Source organism: Pinus tabuliformis, chromosome X (genome assembly GCF_031772625.1).
Source record: "Pinus tabuliformis cultivar Carrire ecotype Pingquan chromosome X, CPIR1, whole genome shotgun sequence".
Lineage (NCBI taxonomy): Eukaryota > Viridiplantae > Streptophyta > Pinopsida > Pinales > Pinaceae > Pinus > Pinus tabuliformis.
Genome location: NC_142308.1, coordinates 688,824,797 through 688,852,115, shown reverse-complemented (window position 1 = coordinate 688,852,115; position 27,319 = coordinate 688,824,797). Strand labels below are relative to the sequence as shown.

General features: G+C 40.9%; 1 protein-coding gene across 3 annotated transcripts in view; it reads left to right on the top strand.

Annotated features, from left to right (window-relative positions):
* LOC149141845 (Urb2/Npa2 family protein) overlaps window positions 1–27,319 on the top strand; it is a 257,141-nt gene that overhangs the window by 101,077 nt on the left and 128,745 nt on the right. Inside the window, exon 7 of one of the 3 annotated variants that reach the window (XR_016264825.1) lies at window positions 4,407–4,524. The exons of the other annotated variants lie outside the window; for them this stretch is intronic. The gene's annotated coding sequence lies outside the window, so the exon portion shown is untranslated. The remainder of the gene's footprint in view (window positions 1–4,406; window positions 4,525–27,319) is intronic. 3 annotated transcript variants of the gene reach the window in all.

The following is a 27,319-nucleotide window of genomic DNA, read 5'->3' as shown; positions in this document are numbered from 1 at the left end:
AAATTCTGGAAATTTTTCAGAATGCTGGAAATTGCAGAATTAAAAATCAGCAATTAAAAACAGCCATTAAAACACATTAAAACACTGATATTTTTGGTCAACTTGACCCTGGAAAAACCCCCTACAACTCTTGGGGAAAACCAGTTTGAGAGCTCTTCTTTATTTCTGAAAATTGTCTTTTTACAGTGAGAATTATTCAGCAAAAAATCAGCAAGCAAATTTACAACTTATCTCCTTTCCCGTGCCTCACAGCAATCTGGAAATTACAGCAAACAGGACAGCAATAAATGCTGTACGACCTCCGTTTTGTGTGCAGAAAAATCAGCAAACTGCTCATCGATTTTTGTGCAAAAATCTGCCTTTCACTATGTGCTGAATCAGCTGTACAAATCTGCTCAACTGCTGCCTTGGAATGTGTGCCAAGCTGCTGTCTCCTTCTCTTTCCTGCTCAGAAATCTCTCTTGCTCTCCTTCTCCCAATCTGCTCATGAAAGAATGAATGACCTTTTCCTCCTTTAATATAACTCCAAGTGACTTTTGGGTGATCCAAGTGACTTTTGGGTGATCTCTAAATCCAATGGCTGAAATAGATTTAGATCAATGGTTGAGATTAAATGCTCATTTAAATCTCACTTTCTATTTTTTAATTCACCCCACTTTAATAAAGACCCACTTAGTCATTTATTTCCAAAGTCACTTTTCCTTTCTAATTTTTCATTGACTTTATAAAAGTCACTTTAAAATTAGACTTAATAACTTTATCACTTAAAGTCACTTTTAAATTAGATTTAACTTTATAAAATTATAAAGTCACTTTAGGAGAAAAATTAAATTCTTTTGGACACTTTTCCCTAGGCCAAAGATCAAAGCCTAAGGGAACCACCTGTCCTCCGGTACCAAATTTCAACACTTTAAGCTTTAGTGTCTGTGGTTGAGCTGTCCCTATGATGGCTGCTAGGGAAATTTGTGGCATATCTTCTGATTCTGGACTAGGGTTTGCATTTTCTTCATTGCCCTCTTCGTCATAGCTGTCTTCTGAAGATTCCTCTTCTTGTTCCGCTTCACAGTTGTACAATTTTTGTGTTGCGCATTTGTGTCCTGCGTAATACTTGTCTCCGCACTTCCAGCATTTGCCATCCTTTTTTCTTTTGACACTAGATTGTTGTTTCCCCTCATTTCACAATGGTGGGTGAACGTACTTGCTAGTATTCTCTGACGAGGGTTTACTTGCCTTCCCCTTGGAATAGCTGTTAGTGTTGTCGTTACTGGCATATGGTGCTTTGTGAAGTTTATATTTCCGCTCGATAATTATGGCTGCGTGTCTAGCTTCTTCAATGGTTTTGGGTTTATGCAATTTTAATTCTTCGCGAATGTAATCTTTAAGGCCACAACGATACATTTTTAACAGCTCCTCATCTGAGAACCCTCTCTGCCTTACTGCTAATACTTCCCATTCGTGAGTGTATTCACTCACTAATCCTTTTTGCTTCAGGTGAACAAATCTCTCATAGACATCATCCTCCTCCTCGTCATGAAACCTTTTTAGCAGGGCGTTTTTAAAGTTTTGCCAATTGAACGAGCAACCCGTACATTTAGATGACCACCACAAAAACCAATTGTACGCTTCTACTTCTAAGTAGTTGGATGTAGTTATGACTCTTTCTTGTTCGCCGAGTGGAGGGTTTGCTAAAAAAATCGCGTCCATCTTATTTACCCACAAGAAGGTGCCCTTATAGTTCTTACCACCATACTTGGGTAATTCATTTTTAATTTTAAGATGGTTCCTCTCGGAACTTTTAGTATAATATTGGCTTCCTTCGAAGTGAATTTGTGATATTCACTGCTTCTCATGCCCTAGGAACTCATGCTCTGGAGAAGTTTCACCTTCTGGAGTCTTGGGACTCTGTGTCGCTGAAGGTTGATCAGTCCCTCCGAAATGCTGACTCATCAAGTTTTTTAAGAGATATCATTGGCCATTTGGTCTTGCTTACTAACTGAGTTCTCGACGTTATCCAAGCGTTTATTCAGCTTGTTGATGTCCTCTTGAATTTTTTCATATCGTCATTGTTGTTGGCCACCGTTTTATTTCGTCTTTTTCTTGAAAACCCAATTTTTTTATTTATTATATATATATATTTTAATTAAAATATATTAATTAATTAAATTATAATTACATAATATATATGTTATATAATTATGAGTTGCATATATATTATATATATATATATATATATAGAAATTATATATTATATAATTTTAATTAAATTAAACGTAATGCCAAAGTTCAAACAACGACTCGCTTGACCCGTCACGATTGTTGACCGTCGGTAACAGGCAACGGTTACTGACAGGGCTCTTACCTTAGACGTTGCTTAAGCTTGTTCCACCGGGAAACGACGTCAGGATCTGCGGACGCACAATGGCTTGGTCTTCTATGTCGTAGAGCAAACCCGTGATGTATTGATTGTGCACTGTGTCGCCAACAATGGTTGCAGCGGAGTGTAATGTACGCGGTGGGGATGCGGGGTGTAGGACACCAGGCGACAGGGAATAAAACCGACAGGGAGTAGCAAAAAAAATGTGAGCAGTGGAATAGGAAAACGTGGAGTCGAACATAGGGGAAGGAGAGAGAAGGCAGAGGCTGACAGGGTCGTCGCCCCGCAGGGAATGTGGTTGCTATAGGTTGCCACTAGAGGATTATGGCTCTAATGCCACTGTTAGAAATTTAAATTTCTAATTTGCTATTTGACTGTTAAAAATACACCAGATGATTTCTGAATGTAATATATATATTTAATTGATAAAATTCAAATGATCCTTTTTGCTTCAGGTGAACGAATCTCTCGTAGACATCATCCTTCTCCTCGTCATGAAACCTTTTTAGCAGGGCGTTTTTAAAGTTTTGCCAATTGAATGAGCAACTCGTACATTTAGATGACCACCACAAAAACCAATCATATGCTTCTATTTCTAGGTAGTTGGATGCAGTCACTCTTTCTTGCTCGCCGAGTGGAGGGTTTGCTAAAAAAATCGCATCCATCTTATTTACCCATAGGACGGTGCCCTTGTACTTCTTACCATCATACTTGGGTAATTCATTTTTAATTTTAAGATGGTTCCTCTCGGAACTTTTAGTATAATATTGGCTTCCTTCAAAGTGAATTTGTGATATTCGCTGCTTCTCATGCCTGAGGAACTCATGCTCTGGAGAAGTTTCACCTTCTGGAGTCTTGGGACTTTGTGTCGCTGAAGGTGGATCAATCCCTCCGAAATGTTGGTTCATCAAGCTTTTTAAGTAAGAGATATCATTGGCCATTTGGTCCTGCTTACTAATTGAGTTCTCGACATTATCTAGGCGTTTATTTAGGTTGCTGATGTCCTCTTGAATTTTTTTCATATCGTCATTGTTGTTGGCCACCATTTTATTTCATTTTTTTTTCTTGAAGACCCAATTTTTTATTTTTTATTTTATATATGTATATATATTTTAATTAAAATATATTAATTAATTTAATTATAATTACAAATATATATGTTATATAATTATGAGTTATATATATATATATATATATATATATATATATATATCTATTATATAAAACTATAAATTATATATTATATAATTTTAATTAAATTAAACATAATGCCAAAGTTCAAACGACAACTTGCTCGACCCCGTCATGACCGTTGACCGTCGATAACAGGCCATGGTTGCTGACGGGGCTCTGACCTCAGACGTCGCTTAAGCTTGTTCCACGGGAAACGACGCCGAGATTTGTGGACGCACAATGGCTTGGTCTTCCATGCTGTGGAGCAGGCCCGTGATGTATTGACTGTGCACTGTGTCGCCAACGGCGGTTGCAGCGGAATGTAATGTATGCGGTGGGGATGCGGGGTGTGGGACGCCAGGGAATAAAACTGACAGGGAACAGCGAAAAAAATGTGAGCAGCGGAATAGGAAAACGTGGAGTTGAACGCAGGGAAGGAGAGAGAAGGTGGAGGCTGACAGGGTCGTCGCCCCGCAGGGAGCGTGGTTGCTACGGGTTGCCACCAGAGGATTATGGCTCTGATACCACTGTTAGAAATCTAAATTTCTAATTTGCTATTTGATTGTTAAAAATACACTAGATGATTTCTGAATGTAATATATATATTTAATTGATAAAATTTGAATGATGATTACAAGGCTGAGGTGGTGCTCCTTTAATAGGAGTTGACTGACCATGCCTAATCAGAGAGACATGTCCCTTGGGACTAATATCTCTTCATTTAACTTTTAAATTGCTAATTAATTGATTATAATTATTCATTTATTAATTTAGATAATATTTAAAATTTTAATACTTTTAATAATTTTTATGAATTTAAATTCATAACAAGCCTCTTGATTTCTCAACATGGTATCAGAGCTAAGGTGAAGAAAGGCAATTTGAAGATCACATCTTGTTGGCATAGTTAAAGACACTCTTGCAGCAGCTAGACTTGAAGATCATCATCCTTATAACAGCGTCTTCTCCTTTGACAAGTAAGTACTCTTTCATTCTCCATATCAAATTCTCCTAGCCAAATGACATATCTCTGTGACATATACTCTCTCCAAATCCGAAATTAAAACTTCTACAGGAAGTCTGTACTATTATTACCATCCGAAATTCATCCCAAGGTAGAAGGTGTCAAGGTTACTTTATGGGTTGTGGGAATGCTTACTAAGCAGAACTCATCTATAAAGGAAGGGCTATATCCTTGCTTGATTCTGGAACAGACAACCAGGAGGTCTTGTACTATAGCCAAATAAGGATCAAAGTTTACTCACTACATTGTGCTGATAGTTAAGGGCTAGAAAGGAGAACACTGAAGTTTTTGGTAACCATAAACAGAGGCACACACTGATACAAAACTTCTGTGGCATATTATATCTCCAACGCAAGTTTCTATGGAGAAATAACAAATTTCAGTGACATGACGTATCTCTGTAAATAAAGGACGAAATTCAGATCTGTGTTCTGGACAAAATATTTGGCATAGGTTCCTGAGGCACACATATCTGAGTCTCTATGAAGATTTATGAAGTGCGTTTCCTGTACTAATGCGAATTTCAGAGGCACCTTCTCCTATGGTAACACAAGTTTCAGAAGCACTCAAGTCATCATCTCTACAGTATACAAAATTTGGCTGATATGAACTCTGTGTACTCTCTCAAGAAAAGAAAACAACCTATGATGACAATTGTGAAGAACAAACCAAACATATGAAGCTACTATGACAAAGAAGGTCCGAATGTATAAGAGTACTACAGAGATCCTAATTGTTTACAAAAGGTCTGCATCTGTTCTAAGAAACTTAAACCGTGGTAATATCTTGTACTGTGCTGGAAGGCTGAGATTGTGATACATTATGAACTAAAGTTTAAGCTAGAATACAGAGGTCTGGTAATTAGTGTGATAAGAGATCATTGTGACAACTCACTACTGCATCCAAACTTACAATAGCAACATTTACCTGAGGCATTCGAAGCTTACTGTGGTAACATCTTCTTGACATCTGAAAACTACTTATTCAATTGGAGCTCATCAAGTCAAATATATTTGATCTGAAATAATAGAATACTCACTCTTGAAAAGGACAAGGATACAAGGAAATTTGATCAGAAGATAAGGTCTGTAGACAAAAAGATATGAAATCTGAAAAAGGCGAGCAAAGTTTTGAAGCAATATCTCTATAGTATAACTTTGAGGAAGATAACAAGGCAAGTCAAGGAATAAGAACCATCTACGACATATCTCTTAAAAGGGCCAAAATTTTGTATAAACCCTGCGCAAGGACTGTGACAAGAAATTTGGAGATTATGAAGAGATGTGCAAATTCTATAGACTGTGTATGACATACAGATTTGTGATCTGAACTATGTCCAAAAGCTTTTGAGTCATCGAAAATACAAGTTTAATGGCAGCCTGTGCGAAAACCTGAGGGATGCTACTCTGTGATAAAGATATAAGGCCCATCTCTGTGACACAAGAATATGAAGCAGACTTATATCTCTTCATAAGGAGGACTGTGAAGGTATAAAAAGTCAGTGCACAAGTACAAGAAGCTGCTATGCTACTCTTCCTATAAATAAAAGAAAGACCTACCATATCAATAAAGCTGACCAGCTCAGAGAAATTTATATGGTTTGTACTCTAGTTGGATGACTGAAGATGTGAAGCAACTTTGCTGAAACAAGATAAAAATTTCTGTTACAAAAGGATAGAATCTCTGTTGACAGGTAAGGTTGAAAAGGTACGTATAATCTTTGTGCGTTCCATGACCTATGTGAATTGCTTGTAACATTAAGTCTTCTAAGTCATGGTGATGATGTTTTAAAGATAGTAATAAGGGTCTGTACAAGTTTATTAGAGATCATGATATAAATGATATATTAGCAAATTTAGCATTCATATTACTTCCTTGAAATCTAGGTTTTTGTGATCAGTAAATGAAATGATCTTCATCTCAAGAAAGCATTTCTCGGGCTTGCATGCTTGTAGAAATTTGCAATTTATAACATGACAAATCTTGAAGACCTTGAAGAAGCTAGGGTTTTACAACTAACTCTCTAGTGTGGTTGTAGAACTTTGGAATTGGGAGGTCTTGAAGACATTGGCATCTAGGGTTTGTAAATGCTAGCATAGTTTGGACTAAAAGGAACCATAGGAACAAAACCCTATATAATTGTTTCCACTATAAGAAGTAGTTCTAACCGTTGATGATAATAGAAATGACAAGAATGTTGAGCAGGTCCAAGATTAAGAGGGAGCTAACCTTCTTCAAAAGATAAGTACTCTACATCTTCTTGATTACTACTAATGTCATTATCTTTGCCTTTTTGTTCTTTCATAGTCTTCTAACAAAGGTTGCAGGTCAAAAGAAAAATTATCTAAAATTGATTGACAGTTAGATGAATTGGAAGAACATGGCAAAGCATGAAGATTAAGGAGGAAGAAAAATTTGATTAGATGTTCACCTACCTCAACTGAAAAGAGGGAGCTATAAGATCTTGGATGGACACAATATTAATAAAAGTTTGACAGAGAATCCAGAGAAGTTTATGACAAGACCCTTTGGCAAGAAATTGAAGAGTTTTGATATCATTGTACCGGAAGCTGATTGGTTTGATCCAGGAATACATTGATTGACAGTACTAATGCTGATAGAGATATTATTGATGAAAGTGTGAAAGCGGAACTCTGTTACGAAGAAAGAAGATAAGACTTGTGCAATCAACTGTGAAGAAGTTTGGCTCCATAAGATGTTTGATGAACTACGTGATGACATGTTGAAGCTACGTGAAGGTTGACAAAGATTGTCACGTCCCTTCTCAAATACATTTGTAACAGGGTGTTGCTACACAATTTTGCACAACTTTGGCTAAGGAAAAGAACCCAGCATTTTCAACTTGGGGCTTAGGAGGAAATTCGACTTTATTTTACTGATAGTGGAATGTGGGGGCCACCCACATGTGAATTCGAACTAGACCATTTGAATGGCTTGGAGGGAATTCAAATAGCTGGATGGAGGGGCCCACATGAGGCAAGGAAGGCCCAAGAAGATAAAAGGAGAAGGAAGCTCTCATTTGGATTCATTCTTACACCTTGCAAATCAAAATTACTTGACTGTTCGCTCTGCTGTTTAGCCACGAATCTCACAAGAGGGAGATTCGATGGTTGCACTTGGGAGAGTATTGTTACAACGCCACCCATCATATGTCCATTGGTATGACTCCTTTCCATGCTTTATATGGTTATGATGCTTTATCTTTTGCTGATATTATTTTTGGAAACAACCGGGCCCCAAAGGCCAAGTATTGGATCCTAGAGAGCCAAGATATCCTCAAGACTCTTAAGGATAACTTACAGGCAAACAAGAACCAGCAGAAGATATATGATGATCGGCATCGAGTAGAGAGACATTTTGAGGAGGGTGATTTGGTCTATCTTCGATTGCAGCTGTACTGATAGTCCACACTCAAGCAGAAGGGGGCCGAAAAGCTGCAGCCGAGATTCTTTGGGTCATACAGAGTGAGCAGGAGAGTTGGAGAGGTGGCTTACGAGTTGGAGCTACCACTAGGGAGCAGGATTCATAACATCTTTCATGTGTCATGCCTCAAGAGGGTGTTGGGGCAGCAGGTTACAACAGTCATGGAGTTGCCTCTGCTTGATGATGAGGGGCATTTGATCTTAGAGCCAGAAGCCATCTTGGAAACCAGAGAGAGGAAGCTCAGGAGTAGGATAGTCAAAGAATATTTGGTGTGATGGAAGAATCTATTGGATGAGGATGCCACTTGGGAGGGAGAGCACATTCTGGAGCATCCGACATTGAAGTTGCTTGGGGACAAGCAACATTTGGGAGGGGAGGACTGTAATGTCCCTTCCTAAATAATTTTGGAACAAGATTTAATTTTGTATTATGGGGCCAATTTTGGAGTTAGTGGACCCCATTCAATGTTATTAGGAGATTAGACTAGGAGAAGATGTTTTGTTTTAAAGTTATGTTACACATGGGGGCCACCCTCACTAGGGAATTACGCATTCCCTAGTTCGATATGCATAGAGGGGAGATAACTTTTGCATGTTGTTGGTTAAGTGGGGCCCATGATGGAGGACGAAATGGAGGGAAAATTCCCCCACGAAAACTATATAAGGAGGGAAAATCTCCTCTTCTCATTCATTCACGAGTGTATATCGATTTCTCTTGGTTGTTGGAGCTGTTTAGCCGAGTCACTGGCTATTTAGCATGAGTTCTTTAGGCGAAGAGCTCATCCTTTCTTCGGGGGACTTCAAGTGCCACCCTAGGAAGGTTTCCTTCATTTCTTTAGGAGGAGATTCACATTGTGATTTCCAATAGTAGCATTTCCTTCCAGGTGGTGCGTATTTTTGGAGGACGCAGTGAGAGAGGAGGCCGAGTTGTTTGTGGGGCTAAGCAGTGGAGTTTTGCTGTGAGATTTCCCGAAGGAGAGGCTATGGAGGATTTTCAGCCTTTGGGGGAGTTTGGGAGCTGATTGAGCTTCAGGCTTAGTAGTATGACTTTCGCACTACCTGGGCCAGCGCAGAGGCAATGTTTGGGGAGCTCATTTGGTGGGTAGAGTATCAGCGCTTGAGGCTAAGCTTTGTTGTGGAGGTTAAACAAGCCATTCAGAGTGAAGTTTGCTTCCTTTCAAGCTTGGGAGGAGGATTTTGTGGCCATTTCTTGTAGGCTATTTTGCTGAAGTTGCTTGAAGGGCGTAGGCCACAAAGGAGGTCGAATTTGGGTGGTTGGTTCCAGGCCAAACTCTTTCTGGGTTTTGGCCAAGGAGTTTGTCGCTGAAGTTTCATCATTTTCAAGCCAACAATTGCCGTAACTAGGAGACAATGCAAAGCGTTAGAGGAGTACTTGCTTTCTAGCATTTGGGATTACTGTCGACACCTGGGTTCTGTGTAGCTTACCCTTGAGGCAAGCCCACATGCTCTTTCCATACTATTGTACATTGCTCCATCAATACATAAAATGGCTTAGCTGGTTCCTAATTTTGTTGTGCATTGAATATTTAGTATTGGGGGTTTTTGCATTGCATTATATTAGACATCATTTTATGGGATTCAACTGTGTTAATTAAGTCATTCATCTATGACCATTTCCATGAGAGGTAGTCATAATTGACTAATTTCTCATGATTTTTGAATAGTCCACTTAGCACTCATTGCATTGGGTGATGCTCACAGGGGTGAAGAAGTGGGATTGAAACTAGTGAAATAAATCACATACCCTCAATCATCACTTTCGGGGCTTGCACCCGGTAACCAGGACTTCCCAGGAGGTCACCCATCCCAGATCGCCTCTGGCTCAAGCGCGCTTAACTGTGGAGTTTTCCCCACAATCAAGCCCACTTAGCTTGCTACCCCATTTGCAAAACCTTATCAAGTACTGTGCCTCATGAACCATTCAAGTAGAGTTCCCTTCACTCTTTTGAATTAAGTATTGGGGGTTTTCGCAGTGCGTTATATTAGACATCATTTTATGGGATTCAACTGCATTAAGTAAGTCATTCATCTATGACCATTTCCATGAGAGGTAGTTGTAATTGACTAATTTCCATGAGTGCTAAGTGGACTATTCAAAAATCATGAGAAATTTGTTAGTTACGACTACCTCTCATGGATCAAAAGGAAATCGTCGATTGCGAACCTCCGATAAGGGCGCTGGCCCACAATCACATAAAGGGCTGAGCGCTAAAGGACTATCACAATCAGAATGTAAAAGTCCTGACTGGAAGCCTTGATTGTGATCCGCCGAGTAAAGGAGCTCCGATAAAGGGTGCACAGTCGTGAGGACTTAAGGAAACCAGACGCAAAGCACTTATAAAGGGAGAAAGGCCCCCAGACAGGAGTCTAAAGGCCCTAGCACCTTGAGGCCAAGCCCCAGGTCATAGCCCTTGGTCCTATGATGAAGAAATACTGAAAGGGGCTAAACCAAAGGGGGCCAAGGAGCATCGGAACTCGCTGTTGGTAGCGTCCTCTAGAATAAAAGTCCCGATACAAAAATGTTCCGATAGCGTGGTACAGAGTTTTAAAGGTGGATGGGTCGGCAGCTGAGACTTTGAATAGAGGCATGGAGCAGTTGCAAACTGATATGGGCTAATCCTATAGAAGCCCCTGCAACAAGAAACCAAGGACTACACGGGCCACAAAAATGAATTCGACTACTTCGCTGCACATCTTCGGACAGTAAATGGAGGCATGGGACTCAGGAGGACTTAATGGCTCAGCATGGGGCTCCACTCAGATACATAGCGAAGGACTGCCAGGACATTCTCCACTTCTACTTTGTAACAAGCAACTCATAGTCGATCCACTCCCAGCTTTGGAGAACGAGCGATTCAGGCAACTAAGGCGAAAGCGACAAAAACCGGCCGAGCAGCAGGAGGGACACATTGTGGCAGAGATGTGGCCTGATTAGGGGCCTTCACAGGAACCACAGGACGACATTTTCCTCCATCATCATTTAGTTTTCTTTTTCTATTTTTTTGTAATTTCTCTTATTCTGTAGATTCTATATTTCCAAGAACGAAATCAAATTCGAGGAAATCAGTTTGGGCAGCAGAGCAATTGCAGGCCTAGACAGCAAGTCAATCTAACAATTGGCCCTGGGCTGAGATATTTTGTAAATGTGATTCAAGGCCCCCTTTTCTGTATAAATAAGGGGGAGAAACACTTAATAGAGGTTCCGGAATTCTGCACTTGCAGTGGTCCAAATTATGTGGTTCCACTTTGGTTCTATGAAGCTTTTTCATGAGGGACTTGAGCTATAGATTGCTGAATGTAATGGACTGGTGAATGGGACTCATTTCAAAGATTAATGAAACTCTTTGGTGAATTCCAATCATGGCAATGTGCAATATGTTTTTCCCTCTATAAATCTCATTTCATATATGTTTTTCTTTCTTTGAAATAGTGTGATGAAGGTGTCAGTTTCTCTTTGATTCATGGATTTATCTAGGCCGCTAAATAGCAAACAATACATGTGTATAAGAGAGATTTACTTATGTTAGTCTATAACCTACAATACCTGTGTACAAGACATATCCACTTGTGTTATTTGATTAACCTGCAGTAACTGTGTGAGCACAAATTTACTCATGCTGTTTGGTGATAAAGGTACCCATGAGGTATATGGCATGAAACCTTAATACACACTTCACTCTTCCCGCTCTTTCATCTCGTCCCTTTTCCACATTTCTGCCGAAACATTGTGGCTTAGGATTCTGCATTGCAATCGACCCTAAACACCGAATTCCCTCCTTCCTTTTCTCCTCTTCACTTTACTCCAATGCAAATGTTAAGACTGCCTGTTGTTGTGTGTCAGCCACCAGAACCAGACATTTCTGTTTGAGGTTGGCCCGATTTACCCCCTAAACATTCAGATCCATGTCTTGGCTTGAGTTTACCTTCATGAAGGCCTATGGAACCAAGCTCCCTTTATTATCTTTTTAACTACATGACAATTGGAGTGCTGCCGATACCTCTCACTGATAATCTTCCAAAGCACTCCTCTCTTTAAGATGTCCTAGGCACTGGTCTATAATCAACCCAGAGGCTGTCTCTAGGAAGCTTTCGCACTTGTGCTACAGGTGCTAGAAAAAGCAACGACACTTCTCAAGAGATATTGTCTCCATTTGGCTAATGCGTGGATGATAGCAAGCATTTCCTTGTTGTATGTAGACTTGAGACATTCGTGCTTATTGAGCTTTCTACTTTTGAACGCGATTGGATGACCATGCTGCATTAGTACTGCTCCTATGCCAAAACCCGAAGCATCACATTCAATTACAAATGGTTTTCAGAAGTTTGGAGTTGCTAATACAGGGGCATTAGACATAACTTCCTTCAAATCTTCAAAACACTTTCCTGCTTCATCATTCCATCGAAATGAGTTCTTCTTTAGAAGGTTTGATAGGGGTGTGGTTATATGGGCATAGTTTTTAATAAATCTTCGATAATATCCAGTCATAGCCGATAGTGACACTTGTGGAATGCTTTCGTCGTCTAGTTCTGGAGAGAATTCTAAGGCATCTTCGATTTCTTCTACGTCTGATTCATCACTGTCTGAATCATTAGTTGCTTCACAGTTATACAGATTCTTGGTCTCTTTTCTTTTAGCACACCTATGTTTAGGGTCCCACTTTTCGCCACAACGTTTTCACTTGCCCTCTTTCATCCTTTGCATTTCCACGTTAGATTTTTCTCCTTCACGAAGATGTGGTGGAACATATTTTGTGTTATCCGTATTTGCAGACTGGGGAAATCTTCGTCTCTTCAAATTTCTTTTCAACAGCTTTTGATTTTTGTCTTGCTACTTCTATTGACATAGTGTCATGAAGCTCAAGTTCTGCTCATAGATGGGTTTTAAGTCTGGAGGTGTACGATTGGATTAGACGAGCTTTTGATAATCCAGGTACTTGTGTTGCTAAAGTCTCCCATTCTCGAGTATATTGATTCACATCTCCTTTTTGTCGTAATGTGGTGAGTGTTAATAAGAACTCTTCTTCCTTGATACCTTGGAACCTTTTAAAGAACACATCTTTAAATTTCCTCCAAATGATAGCAAGTGTCGTCTTCTTCCACCACATATACCAATTATATGCTTTGCCTTCCATTTTCATGGAAGCATCCCTGATCTTTTCATCATCATTGTCAATATCGTAAATCTCAAAATATTCTTTTGCTTTATTGAGCTAAGCAATGTTGCATTTTTTGTTACTGTCAAATTTGGGTAGCTCGATTTTTTCTCTTCGTTGATATGTTGCTAACAGTGGAGCGAAAAAGGGGTATTGATTTGAAATTGACATATTGTTGAATGGATTCCAGAGCTGCTTATTTTGAAAGTTCGTATTACTATTTTCTTGATTAAGCATGGAAGATGTCCTCTGAGATTCGGGTTTCTCATGTGCGTCTGATGATTTTGACGAATCTGGAGAATTGAGATGTTCAGTAGCCTCATTATTCTGGAGCATTTGATCAGGTGTAATCTTCAGGATGGTACAAATACAACCCAACATCACCATAGCTTGATCCACCTTAACTGAAAGGTCTACTTGATCCTTTTTAAATTCATTCTTGTTCTCCTCGAGCTGACTCTCTATTGCATTTGTTGTGTCCTGCAATGTCTCGAAAATGAAGTAGAAAACTCAACAATTTATCATAAAAGATACATATATTATTAATAATGAATGTCTTAATTTTGTCGCCATGTTCGGTCACCTTAGCCTCAAGTTCTATCAATTTTTTATTGAAATCGGGCATTGACATTGATGCAACCATTGATCTGGTATGTGGCGGAGTATACTTATCCAACGTAATTTTTTTTAAAACATACTAATAATAATAATAATAATACTTATTATTATTTTTAATTATATATATATATATATATATATATATATATATATATATATATATATATATATAAGTTACAATATAAACGGTTTAATCGGCGGTGGGAAAAAAAAAGAAATGGGGTCGACAGTGATGACACATGACATGGACACCGGGATAGCGGCGTTGACGGTGATAGGGATTGACAACGGTGTCGGATGGATGATGCGGATGCAACGACCGAATATGTGTGGAAAAGCATGCGACAAGATCAACGTAATATGGCAGCTTGACAACGACCTGACGGTCAATACGGAACAGGGGATGAGTAGCGATTGTGTGTGTGCGGACAGGCAGGGAAATTCGGGGATGTAGCAGTGGGTATCGGCAATGACAGTAGGGAAATGGGTGGAATGGAGGAACTTAGATCTGTGTGTTGCAGGCCGAGAATTGTCGTGCTCTGATACCAAATGAAGTAGAAAACTCAGCAATTTATCATAAAACATATATATATTATTAATAATGAATGTCTTGATGATTTACAAAGAGAGAGGCTTGGGCAAAAATCCAGCCCTAATTAACTAATAGTTTTACAGAATAATAATTTTTTTATATAACATTAGACTCCAGGTACGTTCCAGAAGTGTTCTGGGCTCAGCCCCACAAATTCTGATATATACTTCAGTCAACTCGACCTCAGGAATACCCAGAGGATGGAGCAGAACTTGACCTCTTCCTTTGTGAATACCCAGCAAATGATTTGGGGAGATGCCAAGCTTTTTTTCACAAACGAACTTGACCCTCACTACTGAGAGTGACCACCCACGAGCTAGCTGATAAATTCAGCCTTCTAAATCTGCTATAAATCCTTCAAACACTGCCCTTGGACTGATAAATGATTAGCCGTCTGTGTATATCTCCAGAACTTGTCCTATACAGAGAAATGAGCTGCCCCTTTTTTATCTCAGAACTCGACCTCTGCTTCAACCTTGGAACTCAGTCCTCTGAGTGACAAACAAATTCGGCCTTCTTATTTGTTGACTGAAACCTGAAGATGGAACACGTGACCTGTGGTTCTTGGCTTGTGATCTGAGGGCTCGGCCTATTCACAAATAAACTTCGAACTCCCTTGAAATATAATACATCTTTTCTCCTGCAAGCTCAAGAAGAGTTGAAGAATGCCTGCAACATGCTTGATTAGATTTTCTCAGTGAATTCTGGAAATTGACCCAACTAGGGAGGCACTTTCGTCCACCGAAATTAGGAGACTAGCTAGGGTGGCAATGAGATCCACCAAAGCTAGAGTGAGGATTTTGCTTGAAACCCTCAAAATCGAAATTCGCTTGAGTTTCTCAACAATGACAATAAGATATGATGGAATTGAAAGTTTTGCCAATGAGTCTACCCTCCTTTTATAATTCTTCATTGAGCCTCCCTCTAGCTTCTAGATTCACCTTTCTAATATTATTTTATTAGTGGGGTTCACTTTCAACTAAATGGCTTTTGCTGCCATTTTCTAATAAAGTAGAATTTGCTTCCATTTTAATATTTGCCTCCCTTTTTCGTAATAAAATAATATTTGCACCTTTTTCATTAATAATATCAAAATTGCCAAAATTTCCTTAGTGATTTTCATGCTCACAAAATTGGGGATATTACCGGGTTCTTCTTCCTCTCTGCTCTTTCCTGGAGACTTTTCCTCCTCAGAAATGGGGGTAGGCTCGCTGAATTTGTATTGTCTTCTGTAAGTAACGTATGGGTGGTCTTCAACACTCATTAATTCACTGATAATATGCCCTTAGACCTGACAGCTGTCCAAGAACATGCTCTGTTACCACTGCAAGATAGCTCGCTAGAAGTACCTTAAATTTCCAACAAATGGCCAAGTTCAAGTTATTTGTGAAATTTTTAGTGAGAGTTTTTGTCAAGCATTTTGTTGGCACACTGCTGTAGGTGAGGTTTTCATTTATTCAAATTCAAATAATTTGCACAATGGTCATTTCACACCATAAAAGTACTTTTAAACAAACAGACTGATTTATAATGCACTCAGAAATGTATATATATTCAATGCTGGAATGAAAATAGATGACTACAAATCTGAACATGAACAGGTATATAATAAATGTACACAGTGAGCAATAATGAGGATAAGAGAACTTGAAGTATTGCCCTTAGCAAGTTGACTTTGAAGTTTGAATAGCAGATCTTTTCAGATTGAGAACATATATACATTTATATCAGTCCTCGTTAGTCAACTCAGCAGTGTCTTTTCCAGTGATTTTGTTAATTTTAGATATGTTCTATGCTTAGAGCAATTTATTTCATTTTTCACAGTTAGCTCCATATCTTTTCCAGATTAGCAATCACATCAGCATTAAAGTAAACTGAAGATAGAACATAAACATAAATCACAGAAGACAAGCCAAGACAAGAGGACACAAGATGTGGTGCTAGCCAGGGACAAACCCCAATGTGGGGAAACCCTTGATCAATTCTTCTTATATGTTCTTCAATAGTTCTGCAGAGAGAGAGAGATAGTACATTTACAATAGAAGTCAACACTTTGACTTATCTAGATAAGAGCATAGATCATCTTTAAGAAGATGATACATGAGATCAGTTGGAGACATGCTGCTTCAACTAATTCTCCAAGGTGACTCCTCCACCTATCGTTGTGCTGCATTTCATCATCATGTTGCACCTCACCGCGCTGCACCATGCTGCCTCCATCATCACTATGTTGCATCTCATCACGCTTCATTAATCATGACTGTACCCATCACTGTATTGCATTATGTGCCATTGCTGCACCATGTTGCCATCCTGACCTATGTGTTGGCTACACCTTGCTTGCTTGTTGTCCCTTGCTTGCTTGTTGGTCGTAGCATGCTTGTTGTCCTTAGCATGCTTGTTGTTGCATGCTAGTTGTCCCTTGCATGCTAGCTGTAACATTGCATACTTGGTGTATTTGTTTCTAAGTACCATACAACTATCCCAATGTTAGTTAGTTGTCCCTTGCATGCTGCTCTCCTTCGGAGACAGATGCTTCAGTTGTTCCGGCAGTTCCTGACAGTTCTGGCAGTTCTAGCTCTTCCCGATAGTTCCCGACAGTTCCAGCAGTTTCGACTTTTTTGGCAGTTCCGGCTTTTTCGACAGTTCCGACTTTTCTGGCAGTTCCGGCTTTTCCGGCTTTTCTGGCATTTACGGCTTTTCCGGTTTTCTGGCAGTTCCTACTTTTCTGGCATTTCCGGCATTTCCAGCTTTTCCGGCTTTTCTGGCTTTTCTGGAAATTCTGGCTTTTTTCAGTAGTTCTGTCTTTTCCAGTAGTTCTGGTAGTTACGACTTTTTCGACTTTTCTGGCAGTTCCGGCAGTTCCGGCTTTTCCGGCAGTTCCAACTTTTCCGGTTTTTCTGGCTTTTCTGGCAATTCCAGCGTTTCCGGATTTTCCGGCTTTTTGAGCAACGCAGAGCTTATTTTCCCATGATTGCATTTAGATCTAGGGCAGCGTATACCCTAGGGCACTCCCTCTAGCTTTCATCTTCATCAAACCCAAAATAGGATGAAGTGAGATCACAAGAGTGAGTGTGTGTGTGACAAATGACTTCAAGTCCTCTTCTATTTATACTAAAACGTAGAGGTTGAATAGACATGACTGTTGGGTTTCTGAGCCTACATAAGTTGCTGGCCCACTTGACAATTTGTCCATAATCAAAATAAATTCATATCTTCATAAATACTTATTTGAATTGGATGATCTTTAGATCAATCCTACACCTCTCGATGAGAGGGATCCAAGAAAAATATTAGCTGCCATAAATAAGATGACCCACATGGAGTTTGGCCTTCGTTGCCAATTTTAACACTCCCTCTCGAGTCTCAACTAGGGAGAAATCCATCCGCTGATCTATATGTCCGACTGTACTATCTCTGCCCTCAGTGCCCTGCACTTCTCTGCTCTGCTCTTATTTGTTGACCTCTGCTCTGCTCTACTTTGCTGAACCATGAAGAAGAAGAATTGATCGAGAATGTCTCATACCATTCTCTACTAACCCGAAGTCAGTTTCATCTGAAGAGCGTGTGTCACATAACTCTTATTGACTCGAAGTTATTTTTATTAATCCTAGATCAATATCACAAGAGAGTGTCTCAAACCACTCATACTGATCCCAGATCAGTTTCATTGATCCCAGATCAATATCACAAGAGATTGTCTCAAACCACTCATACTGATCCCAAATCAGTTTCATTGATCTAGATCAATGGAGGTCATCCTAGCATAGGGAGTACGGTAGATACAACGATGCATCCGTCGATAGAACTACTATGGTCCCTATCCTCATTTCCCTGCTCATTGATCAGATGAGAGGTATTTCCCATGAGTCCCAGACTGCATGGGTAGGATGCTTTGACAGGAGAACGAATCATCCTGTCCACAGGAGAATGAATCATCTTGTCAGTGGATGCCACGGAGAACGAATCATCTTGGCCCACAGTCGCCACGGAGAACGAATCATCTTGGCCCACAAGGGAACGAATCATCCTGTTCCACAGTCGCCACGGAGAACGAATTATCCTGGCCTACAGGATAACGAATCATCCTGTTCCACAGTTGCCACGGAGAACGAATCATCCTGGCCCACAGGAGAACGAATCATCATGTACCATAGTCGCCACGAAGAACGAATCATCGTGGCCCATAGGAGAACGAATCATCCTGTTCCATAGCGCACCACCAGGGGAGGGTGAGTCGCCCTGTGGTCGTATGTTGCTCTAGTATGTACCCCAAGCCCCCTAGAGCTCAACACATGCAACATGCAGGACCCTTATAAGAAGGTCTCTCAACGACTCCAAGTTGTTCGGGAAAGTTACAGATTTGACCTTTCCTCGAGGCTTTGACAAAAAATGTTTGCAACCTATACATCAGTCTCAATGTGATGGAGCCTCCTCGTTCATCGACTTACCATATCCCAGATAAGGCAGTATCTGATGTCTATCTGCTGGAGCAGTCATCGAATACGGGATTCTTCAATAATCGAATCCCACCTCTGGTTGTCATAGAGAATCACAGTGGTATTCATCATGTGTACAAACAACTCACTTAAGAGCTTCTGCAACCATGCAGCTTCACACAAGATCATACTCGTAGATGTGTATTCAGTCTCGGCGGTACTTATAGCAACCAATTTCTGCTTCCTGCTCATCCATGATATCGAAGTAGAATCCAAAGAAAACCAGCACTGAGAAGTGCTCTAGTGATCCTCCACACTGCCTGCCCACTCAGCATTCGAGTAATCATGCAGTTTCATATTTCCGGCAGTGTATCTCAATCCATGAGAGATTGTGCCCAAAGATATCTCAGAAGATTCTTGGCACCCATCCAGTGAGGCTCAACCAAATATGAGCTCACCATGCTAACTGCAAAACATATGTCCAGAAGGAAGTTCACCAAGAACATCAACGTGAATGAGTTTATGAAACTCAAAGGCATTTCCCAAATTTGGTCCGACATCACTACCATATAACTTCTAAAAGTTAATATCCTCAAGGTAGTCACAGGCTTGCAGTTTATCATTCCACATTCGGAGACAGATGCTCTGGCTATTTCGACAGTTCTGGCAGTTCTAGCTCTTCCTGGCAGTTACGGCAGTTCCAACTATTCTCGACAGTTCCAACAATTCTGGCTTTTTAGGTAGTTCCGGCTTTTCTGGCAGTTCCGACTTTTTCGGCTTTTTTGGCAGTTCCGAATTTCCGGCTTTTCTGGCAGTTCTGGCTTTTCCGGCATTTCCAACATTTCCAGCTTTTCTGGCTTTTCGGCAGGTCTCGCTTTTCCGGCTTTTTCGGCAGTTCCGTCTTTTCCGGTAGTTCCGGTAGTTTCGGCTTTTCCGGCTTTTCTGGCAGTTTCGGCTTTTCCGGCAGTTTCGGCTTTTCTGGCTTTTTCGGCAGTTCCGGCTTTTGCGGCAGTTCCGACTTTTGCGGCAGTTCCGACTTTTCCGGATTTTTCGGCTTTTCTGGCTTTTCCGGCTTTTTGAGCAACGTGGAGCTTATTCTCCCATCACTGCATTTAGATCTAGGGCAGCGTATACCCTAGGGCACTTCCTCTAGCTCTCATCTTCATCAAACCCAAAACAATATGAAGTGAGATCACAAGAGTGAGTGTGTGTGTGACAGATGACTTCAAGTCCTCTTCTATTTATACTAAAACGTAGAGGTTGAATAGACATGACTGTTGGGCTTCTGAGCCTACATAAGTTGTTGGCCGACTTGACAATTTGTCCATAATCAAAATAAATTCATATCTTCATAAATACTTATCGGAATCGGATGATCTTTAGATCAATCCTATACCTCTTGATGAGAGGGATCCAAGAAAAATATCCGCTGCCATAAATAAGATGACCCACATGGAGTTTGGCCCTAGTTGCCAATTTTAACAGATTTGAACCCATCACCTGAGCTATTTTTCCAGCAACTCGTACCGTCTTTAAAGGTTGATTTTGTGGTCTCTGGGAGCTGATATCCATGCACAATGAAGAGTGTTTTAGCATCTATACCCAGCAAGCTGATACCCACGTTTTCTCTGGTCCCTAGATTAACTTCCAGCACTGGTATGCGTTCAACTCAGTGAATATACGTTTCTTAGCTCACTAACAGATAACCTTGACACACAATATACAGAGAGGGTTTCGGCCCAATAAGAGTGGCAAATCGACCCCTTTGTTGGGCAGAACTCGGCCAGGGAAACAAAGAGGGAATGTGGACTATGTAGCAGGGAGAAACTCGTCTTCATTGGGCTGAAAACTTCGACCCACTATCTCATAACAATGCACAATCCCGCTCGGCCTTATGAACCAACACTTCGACCCTTCCAACAATAATAACTCGTTTAGCAAAGAAGGCAATACGACCTCAATATATAATGCCAGTTTCAACAACTTGGCTCACTGGAATAGCTTGGCAGCGTCATGAAGTTCCCAACTTGTAAAGAGAGATAGAAATGCCTACATTAGAAGATAAAATCAACTGATAAAACCTGATACCTCCCTTGTATTCAACAAATCTTTTTCTCCTTGGTAGCACAATGGTGAAATTTCAGTGATTTCAGTCTTTGAACCAACTAGGGTGTACAGTTTCAACACCGAAGCTAGTAATGACTGCTAGGGTTTCTCAAACGTTAAGCTTCTCTCCAAAAAACTCTTCAGCAGTTTTATTTTCAATAAAATGTCAGTCATAGAATGAGGAGATACTTCTCACTTTTCTCCTTTTGTAATTAAGTGACCACTTTTGCTGCCATTTTACTTTTTTAATTTTATAAAGTCATTTTAGGAACTTTTCATTTTATAAAATGAAAGTGACTTTTTATTAGTCTAGGATATGGCCATTTTTTCACCCCTTAGGCATTTATAATGTTTTTCTTAGGTGAATCATGTTCTCTTATTAAAATTTCCCTGATTTAGCCTACGAGAACTTTATTAGGCTAGTAGAACCCCTTCTTATGTCTCCTAAGCGATTGGGGACATTACAATCTGGAGTACTGTTCCTGTAGGCCTGTAGGGAGATCAATATTTAAAATGGTTACTGTGTTTGTGGAGGCTACAGATCGACAACAAAAATCTGGGGTGTATTATTTGACATCTCTTAAGGATAACATAGCAACCAAGTCAGTATGTAAAAACTTAAGTGTATTTTGCGATCGCAAGCCTTAAAGATCTACAATTACTATCAAAACAAGGGGAGCGACAATTATCTTCTATGTACTCTGCATATAATTGATGAATTAAATAAAAACAACCGAGAACTAGTGTATATGCTCATGTATTTCCTGTTTTCCATTTCTTCTTGCTACCCCTTTTTGTTGATTGTGATAGTCAACTTTTCACAGAATCAAGCACCAAGGAACAAGAGAATTGTATACAAAAATGGCCACAAAGAAACTAATATACAAGCAATTTTTATAATGCATTTTATAATAAATTATTTTATGTCTGCCTATCTTATACACTTAGTGCTTGTGTAAAATTTCTTGGCCAAGTGTTTTCCAAACTGTTTTGCTGTGCTTGATGATCTAGATTTCTTAGTTTGATGCTTGTTGCCGCAAAATCTAGCAGGCCTAGTGCAAAGCTCCACTAGGCAGAGCTAGACCTCATGGCGACAAGGGAAAGGATTTCCATTGTCACCTCAACAACATTTCTCTAGCTCTTTATTTGAATACAAGGGAGGCTTCCCGAAATCACCTAAAGGATTATTCAATTGCTATGGCTCAAGGTGCTGGACATGAGGTCTATAAGACGAGATATGAAGTCTATAGGATGGTGCAAATTCTCTTGGAGATGGAATTTTGTGTGGAGATGTTTTCCTAGGATTGAATAAAGTGTTTCTTTCGAGAATTTTGTAAGTTTCATGGCTATTTTCTATATTTGCATATTGTATTCGTGTAGTAGGGTTTCTATATCATGCCATGACTAAGTGCTGAATCTATGTTGAAATGTTGCTCCTTCATAGCATGCAAAATTCTTCTCTTTGAAATCTATATGGAAACTCCAAGTGTGCATTCCATATATTTAAATTCTCTCCTCACAAGGAAAATAGTTAGGGTTTTAAAAGTGGATGCGTCATCCCCCCTTACTCCATCAAAGTCGTTCTCATTGAATTTAGCCCTAGAAGAATCCATTAAGTCCATTTAGGAGAAGACACTAGTCATAAGTTGTGTTGATCATTCCCTAAATCAATTAAATTTCCTCTTCTTTACCTTATTCCTAGACCTCTAAGGTTAGTGGCTAGGGTTTGTATGTGGAAAGGTGCATAAAAGTGAAATTTGGTTTGATGTTTATGGTTCATTAAGTAGGAATTGCATCAATGAATGTTGATGTTTGTAGCTCGCACAATTACTGTGGCACAATCTTGGTGTCTAAGTGTGCAAAAGTCGCCCATATCTCTTTAGAGCACTTGCTCTAAATTGAGCAAGTTCCTAATGTAACTTAACATAAGTTTAACTTAGGTAAAACCACATATTAATATGTTGGCTTGTTGAGCTAATAAAAGTTAGGAAAAGAAAAGTAATTTACTTTAATAAGTTTTAATTTTAGCCATTGATCTCAAGTGAGGCAAGATGTAATCTCGACCGTTAATCATTTTGAGATTAGGGTTAGGGTTAGGGTTTTGGCTCAATGTAAAGTTATAAAAGGAAGGCTAGGGAGAGGGAGAAGATGCACAACGACAACACACGATTGAGAGCAATTTATGAGTGAGAGGTGCTAGGTTTGAGGGAGTGTAGAGAGGTTGGAGATATGGATTTGTGGGGAGATCAAGCATCAATCTAGGGCAAATCAGTTGGATTATATCCAAGGTAATTTTTTGTACCTGTATTTTCTCAATTGGGCCATTATCTTAGGATGGGAGTCCAAGTAGGTTCAATTTTTTTTTTTTTTACTTTATTTATTTATGATAAACTGATTTGTTGGGTGCAAATCTGTTTGTGATTCAGATCATTAATTGCTTTCGCTGAACTTTTTTTTGTTAGGAATCTTGGTGTGTGTTTATTCAATAATTTATTGCTTGGAATTAATTACCGAGTGCTAGGTTTAAGGAAAACTGACATGGTATCAGAGCTTAAATTCTAAATCAATCTCATAATCGTAGGTGCTGGGTTCGTACTGGATCGTTGGAGCCAAGTTCAACTACGATCGTATAAACATAATTTTCTTTAAAGGTTGAAGTAAATCGGTTGAACAACTGAGAGTAATTTTCTATTTATTTTCAGGTTGATTTTTTTTTAATTGTCACGATTTTGAAAAAAAAAAGATTTGGGGGGCTGACAAGTCTGACGACCCACATAGTCGTCATAGCAACGGGCAGCTGCCATGTCGACATCCCGGAAGTGAACCCCATGCGAAGGTCATGCATTTTTCAAGCAGAGATGTGCACAGGGCCAACAAGGCATAGGATGGTAATGAGGTCGATGAGCGAGCAGTGTCGGGGTCATCATGAGTAGTTGAGCAAGGCAGACTAGCTGCCAGAAAGAAAGAAGTTGGTGTCAGGTTGCATGTCTAGTGGTCAGGGTTTGCAGTGAGGTCGTGGATGCAAGGAGAGCTAATTGCTGCAAGGAATCTCTGGCGGTTGAGTGGCCGTAAGTGTGACAACTATTGCAAAAGGGTTGAGCCGCTGCCATGTTGCAGATCCGCAATAGGGCCGAAGCGACTGTGGGTGTAGTAAGGAAGGGAGCTGGCAGTGAAGGAAGTAACGACTGTAGTAGGCTCGTGATAGAGACAGAGTGACCTAGCTGCCACAACTGTTGGCTATAGAGAATCGGGCTAGTAGGGCCATCGACAGGTAGATGGGGTTGGCCTGCCGCTATTAACAAGTAGGAAGAATCCAACTTGGAAGGTTCATTGTGTCTCCTAAGCATTGCTAGTCCAAGTGCATCATCTCTCATATAATGTGGGGCAATGATGTAATATTCCTAATTAGCCCTAGCTAATTGGAATATTCGATTTTGTCAAAATTTTGCCTTCTATAGTTATTTTGTAAATAAAAAAGTGAGAAAGGGGATTAACTCACTTTTAGAATAAAAAGTCACTTCCTAGTAGCACAACGTTGTGACTTAAAGGGGGAGCCAAGGGGGCCAAGGGGGACGCAGAAATGGAGCCCATGGAGACACACGGAGGGACTGCGCAGGAGGGGAGGAACACGTGGCAAAAGGGGGATCACGCAGGAGGAGGTGAGCCTTGGGATTGAGAGAGGCAGAAGCTATAAAAGAGAGAGGAACCCCCTCATTTTGATCATTCAGTTATGTGCATTTGTGATAGTCATTTTGGCTTAGAGCACGCTGGCTGTTTAGCTAGTCTGCAGCACTGTTTAGTGTATTGAGTGTCTCCCTTCGGAGGTCTCACCCTTAGCCCCGGGGGACTTCGAGTGCCTGCTCGGGTAAGGTATTTTCGTTGGCATTTCAGCAGTAGTATCTTCAGCATTTTAGCAGCAGTTTTATCAGTGTTCTGGAGGACTGCGCAGTACTGGGAGAGGGACGCAGTTCTTTTTGGGAGCAGTTCTAGACTGAGGGTTTGTGGAGGATTTGAGCCGAGGGATTGAGCAAGAGATCAACTCTTGCATATTGGAGGAGTTTGGCAGAGTTCTGGGTTGAGTTTCAGAGGGTTTTATTCAGTGGTAGCGCAGAGCAGTGAGGAACTACGCAGAACCCCAAGGGGGTGATTTTTAGGGGTCGGCCATTCCACGAGAGCTTTCTGCGTTTTTCTGGGTTTCTTGAGTAGAGTCCGATTCCAGAGTTTCAGATTTTTCTGAGGAGGGGACCAGCCCCAAATCCTCGTTTGATTTCTAGCAGCAGCTGCCAGCAGCAGCACAACAGTTTCCTAGCAGAGTGGACGCAGAGCAGAGAGGGTCCATTCCTTTGCTATTCTGAGTGTATTTCTTTGCTTGCCTACTGGAAGTAGAGGTGCCATCTTCCTAATCACCTCCTGTACTCATTTTATTACTCAGTATAATAAAATGGCTTAGCATTCTCTCTGCATTTCTTGTGTATCTGCTTATGGTTTATTTGATATCTATCGTATCATTGTTATTTGTATCTCTTTGAGCATTCTCGGCTATTATACCACTTGTGTGTTTTTATTATACTTTTAGACAGAGTCTGGAAAGGGCTAGGTAGCCTCCAGATCTCGTCCTCTTTTTAGAGGCGACATATTTGGTAAAAGCCCTCCCAGTCCATCTCTGGTTGGAGTTTGCTTGTGTTTGAGGTATATTCCTGATAAGGGATATTACAGTGGTATCAAAGCATAGATCTGGCTCAGCCTGTGGAGCTAGCAATCTATGACACCGGGGGAGAAACCCTATATCTGTTATAGAGGTCAGAGATACAAAGACACTGGGCGTAGGTTGGAGAATACCTACGGAGAGGGAGACTGTGTTCCGGTGGTGGACGCAGAACAGGAGGAGCCTGTGGTGGATGTAGAACAGAGGGAGCCTGTGGTGGACGCAGAGCAGGAGGCTCCAATGGCAGATGATGACGGGAAGAGATTTGCGGATATGCTCCTCAAATCAGTGCAGGATCTGTCGAGGCAGATTGAGGTGATGGGGTAGAGATTCATGGCAGTAGAGGCCAGACAGCGTGAGAGTGCATGGGTTTTCCAAGTTGGTGAGGGATCGGGCGCATCCCGCCATTTGCCAGAGCAGCGTGATACTGCGCAGTAGATGGCCTCACATGCCCCTGCACGCTCTACCATGCCCACTTTCTTAGGAGCAGACACGGGGGTCGTAGCCCAGCAGGAGGCAGAGCCTGGACATATGGGTGATTATTTTGCAGAGTATCTGGCCTATGGGTAGGAGTTCAGGGAAGCCCTCTCATTCCGAGATTTTGTTCAGCTCCAGCGGGATAGTAGACCCCGCGACCATCATTGAGGGTACCGACATTATCATGATGGTGACACCCACCGTGCAGCAAGTAGATTCCACTTGCCTACGTTTGATGGTTCATCAAACAGTTCGACAAAGTCTTGGGAGGAGAAGCTGTACATTTATTTCCAGCTTCACCAGATGTCAGAGACATAGGCCATGAAGGTGGCAACATTGCATTTGGATGGTGAGGCCTAGGATTGGTGGTTTCATGGGATGGTTACACTAGGACACTCCATGGTGACGACATATGTCGAGTTCACCAGGAGATTGATGGAGCGATTTGATCGGAGGGATCCAGAGCAGCATTTTGTTGAGCTGATGAGGCTCAAACAGACAAGGAGCCCAGAGACCTACATTGCAGATTTCTTGAGGGTCTCAGTGATGGTGCCAGATCTATCCACGACACGGAGGATCTATATGTATGTTGAGGGGTTAGCAGAGCCACTTCGGGGTCTAGTCAGATCCGCTAGACCAACCACCCTTTAGGATGCTATCAGCAGGACCCAGGACTTACAAGATGTCTTACCGAGGACCCGGACACCTTATCCCCACAGACAGACTTTCCAGTCTAAGGGGAAGGATGTGAGGATTCCACCTCCAAAGGGGAATCCATGACGAGTGTAGATTGACGATGATGTCAAGAGGGAGCTGAAGAAGCGGTTGTGCTTCACATGTCAGGAGCCATGGGCACCGGGACATAGATGTGCTGCTGGCAAAGCACATTTTATTGAGGTATTCTCTGAGAGCAGTGGAGAAGAGGATGATAAGGATTAGATGGAGGCAGGAGACAACCATGTTGTACATGGACCTTTTCCACCTCCACCACCAGCCGCAGGTGGTGCATCTTTTGCACCCACCGGAGGGGCCCTTGCAGCATTGCGAGGAGTTCCCAAGTATCTGACGCTACGCGTATGAGGGACAATACGTGGCCAGCGAGTATTGATTTTGGTTGACAGTGGGGCGACCCACAACTTCATCGATGCACAGATGGTTGAGTGGAGAGGCATACAGACATCGAGCTTTGATGGG